The sequence below is a fragment of the Ananas comosus genome, linkage group 2 (assembly GCF_001540865.1).
Source record: "Ananas comosus cultivar F153 linkage group 2, ASM154086v1, whole genome shotgun sequence".
Lineage (NCBI taxonomy): Eukaryota > Viridiplantae > Streptophyta > Magnoliopsida > Poales > Bromeliaceae > Ananas > Ananas comosus.
In genome coordinates, this window is record NC_033622.1 from 4,636,204 (window position 1) to 4,645,391 (window position 9,188).

Sequence of the window (9,188 nt, forward strand, 5' to 3'; positions counted from 1 at the left end):
TTCTCGGGTGGGAAGGCGGGCCACGGTGGTCGAGCAGCACGTGCATCGGGCGGTGTGCTGGTGGCGTACGAGCAGGGAGATGGGAGCGCAACGGGAAGCGGTGGCTTAGGAACCGAGGACTTGGATGCGCAACGTGCGAAGCTTGGAGGAGAGGTGGAGATTTTCGAAAATTGCATGAAGAAGGAGGCTAGCTGGATTGGGTATGGGAAAAGCAGACCTTCCATCTCCTTGACAGAGGTGGTCTATTGGGAGTTGCACAACTCTGGTCCCAAGAATGCGGGGCCCGAGGTATTAATTACTCAGGGACATTCCTCGAAATTGTACCCGAAGAGTCAACTCCTTAAGACCTCTATGAAGCCTTTAATTAGCCTAGTGGACACTTATGGGAGTGGGTGTGAGAAACTTTTAATTAGTGGGTGTGAGAAACTGTTAATTAGTGGAGGTGTGGTAGTAATGGGGTTGTGGGCCGTGTACATCGCACCTATACTTAGCCCAGGCCTTAGAATTCTTGTTTTCAGAGTAAAGAAATGCGGGTGGGCACACTTTCCAATTTCAATCGGGTCGTGGGACTTTCTTGAGGCCTCCTATGGGACCGGGTCGGAGTCTTGTGATCGAGACATAGGGGGGATAGCTTTAGCTGACATCACGGGGGCAGAGATAGAACATTCTTCTGGCTACCAGCAAGCTCCAGAGAGTATCAAGGTGGCGACGGAGTCCACGGTCATCAGTTGTGATTTGGCGGGTTCGGTTCCACCCCGGACCAATAAGCGACTCGCGAAATTCGGGAAGGCCTCTGCCCTGTACCGGGCAATAATGAGGAAAGCTAGCAAGCGTGAGGGAGGGGATGGGCGCGGGGCTAATTCTTCTGTCAAGAAGCTTCTCCGTATGGGCCGACTTTGCGGTGTCAGCCTGGAAGATTCTGAGGCGAAGGTTTTCGCCGACTTTCTGTGCAAGCAGGTGTAGGTGGAGTGGGATTCAATGTTTACGGGCACCATTTTGGGCTTTTGGGATGGGGTGTCTTTTTGCTTCTTATTATGATTTGTATGTGTAGTTGGAATGTAAGAGGGCTTAATAGCCTTCCTAAGCGTAATGCTGTTAGGGCGGTCATCTCTAAGTTTAACTATGGGGTAGTGTGCCTTCAAGAGTCTAAAGTGGACCATGTTTCGGGCTCTTTTCTGCGTAGCATAGCCGGATCTTTTCTAAACAAATGCGTTTATTTGGAATCGGATGGTGCCTCCGGGGGAATTATTACGTGTTGGAGCTCTCGTGTGTTCACTTGCCATGATGTACTTGTGAGAAATTACTCGATTACCGTACTCCTATCACACGTCAAGAGTGGGAAAAAATTTTATGTCACTAATGTGTACGGGCCTGCAACTTGGGACGGTAAAGAGGCATTCAACTCAGAATTGGCTCAGCTAAAATCGTGTTGCGAAGGAAAATGGGTTATCTGCGGAGATTTCAACAGTATTAGGAGACAGGAAGAGCGAAAAGGGAAGACCTAGTGTCACGCCTTGAGCCCGATCCCTTTTGGCCGGTTCGAGAGCGTCAAACAGACGCCGAACGGACAGAGCTTCCCCTGTCCGCCCAAGGCTCAACACTAGTATCAATAGAGTACAAATTTGCATAAGCGGAAGCATACACAATAGCTTGCACGAGAGCAAGCAATAGCCAAGGTGAAAGAATTAGCAATTCAATATACAAGTATTATGACTAAATTTAAATTACATACATGTATCCAACTATAATCAAGTTCTGTCACATTCTTGCATCATTTCTTTTTACATCTCATTTCTCCCAAAATATAACTTTTGACATTTAAAGTAAATATTCTTTACATCATTCATTAAAGCAAATTCATAATACTAAAATCATCAAATACAAAAGATGATAGTAAAGGGTGTGCAACTACAAAATGAAATCCATCTCGGGCGGTCTCTACCTAGGGCGCGATGCCCTTACCGCGATCATCTGCCGGCTCGCTCGGTCCCGGCTCTGTGGAAATAGTGGGGTGAGAACTACAACAAAGTTTCCAGTGGGTTCGGCAACCAACCACGCCGACTATCCCACTAGGTCTAATCAGGCATAATAGAAGAAAGAATAGATAATAACCAACTAACAAATGCAGCTAATATGCCTGAACGATAAATAAAACTATGCTCGATAGAATGCTCATGATGAATGCAAGATTAACTTTTCATTACCCAATCTCATGGCTAGCCCGTAGGTTTCGCCCTCACAAACTCACCAACCCAAATCCCTATTGTCGGGGAGATAACCGCTACGACCCGACGGGACCGCCCTCTGGGGAGATAACCGCTACGACCCAGTGATGACAACTCCGGAGCACATCGCCCGAGGGGGAGCTACCGCCCTCGAGTAAGGACTATTAGGTGAGTACGATCTGTAATATACCGAAAATTCTGAAAATAAAGATGTCGAACTTTAGTCAAATTGACCAAAGTGCGAGGACGGTACACTTCGGAAAGTCCGAAGGTGTTAAAATGATTAAAAGCGAGTTACGGGAGGTTTTCGAGAGCTATAGAATCAAAATCTGCATTCTGCAGTTTTGAGCTCTCGGGACCGGTCCCTGGTGGGAGAGGCCGGTCCCCGAACGCGTATGGAATGAGACAGCCGAAAAATCGGCTAAGTCCTGAGGAATCAGCTCTCGGGAATCGGTCCCTGCCTGAGAGACCGGTCCCCGAGAGACCGGTCCCCCAAGGAGAGACCGGATGCATCGCGCGCAGCAGCTCTGGCTGCGCTGGAGAGCTCTCGGAGACCGGTCCCTAGTCGGGGAGACCGGTCCCCGAGCCCGAAATCTGCCCAGTCCAGGCAGTTGAATAAGATGAAAGTTGAGGGGTTTATTTGCATTTTTGCAACCCATGGGTTATGTAGAGGGCTGAGAGAGCCTTTTCTCTCATTCTCTCCCTCACACACACTCTCTTCTCTCCCTCTCTCTCTCTAGAAGACAAGGGAGAAGAAGAAGAAAGAAAGAAAGGAAGGAAAAGAAGGAAAAGAATGTGAAGAAGAAGATCAAGAGGTGAAGCAACTTCATCTTCTTCCTCTCTAGTGCAAGAAAGGAAAGCTTATAAGGTGAGCTTTGAACCCTATTGTAATAAAACCCTAAAATGGGCTTTGAATAAACCTAGAAATGGTTTTAATGGATTGTTTAGAGTATTTGAAGCTTTTCTTTTGCTTCTTTTGAGATCAAGACCATAGAAATGGTGAAGCTTGAGGTGAGCTTCATCACCTCTCATGGTGAAACCCTAAGTAGGATTTTGATTTGTCTAAAGATGGTTCTAATGGACTTTTTAGAGTATAATGAAGCTATTTTTGCTTCTCTTTGAGATCAAACCCTAGGTTTGATATATGTATTGGAACTAGGGCACCAAATTGGGGCTTTTGCTCATGGAAATTTCTAAGTGCAATTGACCCTCTAGAAACCTAATTGGGGGTATTTCCGACGCGTTGGTGCGCTCGGAATAGCATTACGAAAAGTGTATAGAAAGATATAGGCAAAATGGCCTAAGTTGGCTTCGTTTCGCCGCAGGTGAAGGACGAGGAGTCTAGAAATCCCAAGAAAATCGTCGAAGCACCTAGAGAGACCTACAAGGTGCACTACAAGAAAAATGAATTTTGGCGGCCACTTTTCTGCGGCGACAAGCACTGTCGCCACCTATGTAGAAGATATGGTGGCGACAAATAAATGTCGCCGCCAATACATAAACAATGGTGGCGACAAATAAATGTCGCCGCCAATACATAAACAATGGTGACGACAAATAAATGTCGCCGCGAATACATAAACAATGGTGGCGACTTTTGTCACCGCGGAATATTTCCATACATCCCGCCTTTTTTTCCCTCCATTTTTTTACACCAACCAGCACCATTTTTTTTTGTTGGACTATTATGCCCTTACTTATTCTATATATTATATGTGTAAATAGTTGGACTATTTTGTCTTTTCACAAATTAAAAATATACAAATAATATGTACTGAGAAAAAATTCCTAAACCCCAAATCCCTAAATCCCTAAAGCCTCTGTCTCTCCCACCGCCCTCCAAATCCCTAAAGCCTCTGTCTCTCCCACCGCCCCTCAAAGGATCTTCCAAGGCGAGGCAGCACTACGCCACAAATTATTTTTGGTGGCACTATTTTGGTGGCTCTTTTAAAAAAAGCAAGTAAAAATTAATTATTAGTGGCACTTCTAAATAAATGCCTTTAAAAATTAATTATTGGTGGCATTTTTATATAACTGCCGTTAATATGATAATTAATGCTCTACTTAAATTTTTTTTAGAATTCAAACCATCAATGTCACAATAGAAAAAAACCGCCGGCTATTAGCTAAGCGCACGCGGTTTTTTTTTCGGTTTCGCGCCTAACAAAAAAAACCCTATTCAAAAGCCCATATTCTAGGTTAATTAATTATCTTGAGAAAACCCACTTCCCACCTCCATCCGCCGGAGGCTTCTTCCCCAAAACCTTTTTTCCCTATACTCCATCTCCATCGACGACGGCGAGAGATCCCCGCATCGCTCTGCGACACCTTCGCATTTCCCTCCCTCGCCCATCTTGATCTCGTGTTTAGCTCCCTCTTCGGCTCCATCCCTTCCGCGTTCACCGCCGCTTGCTGGAATATTTCCTTCCTCGTCGTCCGCCGCAATTGTCCGCCACAGTCGCTTCCGTTTTGGCATGGGAAGATAAGGTCCTTCGTCCCTTTGTTGATTATGATAGTTTTTTAGATTTTCATTGTTTGGTTTTTGAATGGGTTTAGATTTTTTTTTGGATTTTTGTTCAGAAAATTTATGAAACTTACAATTAATTATGACACATATTGGAAAACTAATCCTTTCAAGAAATTGGGAGTAATTTTAGCAGATTTTTTGTTAAATGGTTAATAATTACTTCAAATTTAATAGTTTTACACTATTTTATAGAGAATAAAACTGGATTAATTCATGTATTTAACAGAGTTATCAAATTTAACGAAGTTTTTAATTTAATTTACTACAGAATCTGAAAAAGAAAAAAATAAGTTTAGGTTTCTATTTCATAATGGCCTATAATTGAGAAGTCTTCATATATATTTTAATTTTTACTTACGATCTTGGGTGTTGGTATGTGGTTGGCATGTGGTGAGTTACATACCATACAAATCTCCCAAATGCTTTATTTTGAATGATTATATGAACTCCCGAATGCTGGGTGTTAAGAAAACTCCTTTTTGTGCAATGTCGATTGAATAAAAAATTTATTGGTCGATTAAATCAAGGATTTGAAGCTAAATGTCAAAATTTGATGAAGAACTCACATTTCATATTGCTAATGTAGGTAAAAGCTACACTCTTAAGACCACTTGGCCTTGCCATGTAATGTAATCTTCCTCTTGCAGAACCGGCTTGCTCCATTCCCATCATCGCAAAATGTAAACAAATTCAGATCACTAACCAAAGCTTCTCCCCCCGTCTTATTCTTTTTCATGGTATCGAACTTCACGGGCTCCGACTGCAAATTCCTCCATTTCCTTATCATTCTACTAGGCAAGAACAACACCTTCATGTCAACTATTTGGCAAAAGGTATGCATGCCTGTAATTTCCTAAATAAAATTGCACCAAGGATCCTTAACCCTTTAGCAGTTCCCTAGAATAAAATAACTATGAAATTATCTGACTTTCAATTAATAATGTCATGTGCTAAAAGCACTATGTAAACATAATATAAACATTGCACATTCATAATAGAGCCTATGCCAAATTCGAATGATAATTTCTAGTAAGTTCCTTCAATCTATGCTAATCTATTTCCATTTGATTGCTCAGGAGCAACTCTGTTTGAACAGGACTTTAGAACATGGACTTGTCTTTCACTATGCTTGATAGCTATTATAAACTTGATAACTTTTCATGCAATGACTTCTTATGTGATATATTCTAAAGCACAGATGCTTATGGTGTTTTAATTGCTGAAGGCTTGTTCACTTAATTATTTTATGCAGGTTTGTGTTGCTACCTTTGACTTGAGATCGGCTTAATTGCATCTTTCTCAGTACATTGAGACAAGTTGTTCATACCAAAATACAAGAACTCTGCTCCATTTTTATGATCCTATGGTAACAATTATTTCCCCAATCAAATTGGCACCGGATGGCATGATTGGAGTGTCCAAGCTGATTGATAAGCATTATTCATCTAATTTGATTTTCAAGGAGGGTTTCGCCTTCCAATTTGAGTTTATTTTGCATAATTTGAATCAAACTGATGCGGAATTTGATTGATGGTTCTTGAGCCGAAAATGGAATGCTATGATGGTGAGTTATTTTGGCAGATCTTGTAAGATCATAGCAATGCTTTGTTGTTTTTCTTGAACATTGTATGTTGCTTTTTTTTTTTAGTCCCATGTTTCGTACTAGCTGAGATCTTAATAATGAGAAAAGCTTTATAGGTGATCTTGGCTTGGGTTGCTTCACTATTTAGTGTTTGCATTTATGTTCTAATACTGCTCCTAATTGCAAAAGTTTGATGTTTTTAACCCCAGTAGTTAACATGTGGATTTCTTAAGATGATAATAACATAACATCTATCAGAAATTTGTTTAGTGAACACCTTCAGGTTATTCTGGGAGACAATTGATTTGTGCGCAGATATCAATGCTGTGACGAATCGTCGGCATGCTTGTTTTGTTGAGTGATTTGCGCAATCCGTGATATCGTCGTCATGCTTGTTCTATCATTAAGAAATCTTTTGGTCTGTTCTTCATGCTTCTCGTTCTGTTATCACCAAGGCAGGAATCCCTTTACAAATTCAGGGTTGCAATTGAGACTATTCCTCCAAATCAAGTGCTCCTGCTCCCTCATTACATGCTTTCAGGTTACTCACTCTGTTATTTATGGCTGATTAATTCTGCGCTCACTTTTTCTTTGTTTTATAGATTGATGAAACGTGCAGCGTGAGATAATTAACCATAGATCTTTAAGGCATTCGAATATATTAGGTTCAAAGAGGTACGATGAGATTTAAAGGTATTGTTTGCATGTTATCAAGAAGAGCTATGCTTATTCATTGATCTCCCTAATTTGTTATTCTTTTTTGCTTTCTTAGTCTATTTGCTTGTGAAACTACAACGGTTCCACCTATTTGCTTTTTTGGTCAGAGTTCTCACCACCATGTTATGGCAATTGGGTGAGGATAGCTCCAAATGCTTCCGAATTTTTCAGTTTTTTCCGGATCTATCAAACAATGAAAGCACGTGTGTTTGGACATAGTAATTTTAACTAAGCCTTGATTTCGAGCTCAAGCACAACCTGCCAAACTGACTGAACACTGTGTGAAACAGACGCTGTGGCTTCTGATCAAATACTCCATATAATTAGTTGTATCATAGTATATGCCAAGTAAGAACCGTTGTGAGAGAAGTTTTGTGTACTTCTTAAGCATTAGCTACAGGTAGTTTAAACATTTTAGTATGTAATGATGTTCAATGTTGAGATCTTGTTGATCTGAAACTTGTTGCCTTAGCAAAGTTGTTATCTACGTACTTGGCCTCTTTATTCTTATATTGTTTTCGTTATCAATTCAGGGATCAAGAAATGTTGAAAAACTAATTTTTTTAAATTTTTATTTGCAGATTTATAAGAGATGGTGACGAGAAATATTTTGGCAGGTCATTGGCGATGTATTGAATCAAGTTTAAGAATTTAGACATATTTTGAAAACTTTACATTTGATAGCATGTGGAAATGGCAAAAACTCTATTATTGTGTTTTGTTTTTTGGTTGTGTTGGGTGATTGTATTAGATGACAATGCAATGATACTCTAACATGGTTCTTGTTTTCTGGTTGTGTTGGGTGTTGTCCCAAATTTGTAGATGATTAGTTCTTTTCAACTTCTTTCTGTAAATTTTCTTGCGTGAGCATATAATCTCTGTTGTGAGAGACATAATTTGATACAAAATGTAGGATTTCTGTTTGTTGATCTGTGGTTTGTTTGGAAAGCTTTCTGTAATGGTATCCTAGGCTTGATTGACTATGGGACAGGTTTCTAAGATGTACTATGTTGTAAAGATTATTTATGCTCTTCTTAAATAATATCTATTACTACTAATTATTTTTTAAAAAAAATTAATTTTATATCAGAAAAATGGTGGCAATAATAGTCGCCACCATTAGTCATAATAATTATGTAAAGTTTTCGTGGCGACAATATGTCGCCGCTAATTATCTCTTTGTCGCGGCGACAATTTGTCGCCACCAAACTTTTGGCGGCAATCGTTTGTCGCCGCTAATTATCTAACTTTTGGTGGCGACTGTTTGTCGCCGCTAATTATCTAACTTTTGGCAGCGACACATTGTCGCCACCAAATAGTTTTACCGACGGGGTTTTAGGCGGCGGCATGTGGCGACAAATTGTCGCCGCCAAAACGTTTTTCGTGGCGACAATTTGGGCTATGGTGGCGACATTTGTCGCCACTAAATCTTGTACCTGTAGTAGTGGTGGGTGGTGCTTCTCAAACTTATTGAACTTCTCTCTATGCCTAATGTGTCATTCAATTGAGCATATGTTACACATTTGTTGCATACATTTTAGGGTAAAGTGATGATAGAAATGTGATGTTGCATGATTGTGAGTACAACTTGCCTAATGTGATGGTTGAGAACCTTATGAATGTAAAATCCCTATGTGTATGCATGAGAGAAAAGTGAACACCCAAAGTGAGCAAAAGAATAGAGTGACACTATGACATAGATCGAGTGGCATTTGAAAATGTAAAGTAAAGAGACACTAGAGTTAGTGTGATGCAAATAACTAACGTGATGTAAAGAATGATGAAAATGACAATGTGTAAGACTAAAGTAAAGCGGGGCAATAAGAACAAGAATTGTAACGAACAAGAATGCTAGAGTTAGCAAGAGTAGAGAAATGTAAAGAATGTGATTGCATGAGTTTGCAACGTAAAGTGATGTAAAGGACACTAGAGCTAGTGTAAAGTCAAGATTGAACTTATAATCCTTTGAGTTAAGGATATGATCATACTTGCTATGAGTTCCGTGCTCGAGGGCGGTCGCTCCCCCTCGGGCGATGCACTCCGGAGTTATGCATCACGGGTTGGAGTAAACCCGAAGGACGGTCCTAGCGGGTGAGTTCCTGCGATAATGGACTTAATGTGAAGCAAGTTAATGTGG

At 40.7% G+C, this 9,188-nt stretch overlaps 1 long non-coding RNA gene across 5 annotated transcripts; it reads left to right on the forward strand.

The window, feature by feature from the left end:
* LOC109704390 lies at window positions 4,422-7,980 on the forward strand. Of its 5 annotated transcripts, XR_002214357.1 has the most exons (5): window positions 4,422-4,712; window positions 5,400-5,585; window positions 6,005-7,009; window positions 7,107-7,187; window positions 7,633-7,980. It is a non-coding gene; the product is annotated as an uncharacterized LOC109704390 (long non-coding RNA). The 5 variants fall into 5 exon arrangements; XR_002214362.1 differs by lacking the exon at window positions 7,107-7,187 and having other exon boundaries at window positions 5,339-5,585; window positions 6,005-7,027; XR_002214350.1 differs by lacking the exon at window positions 7,107-7,187 and having other exon boundaries at window positions 6,005-7,027.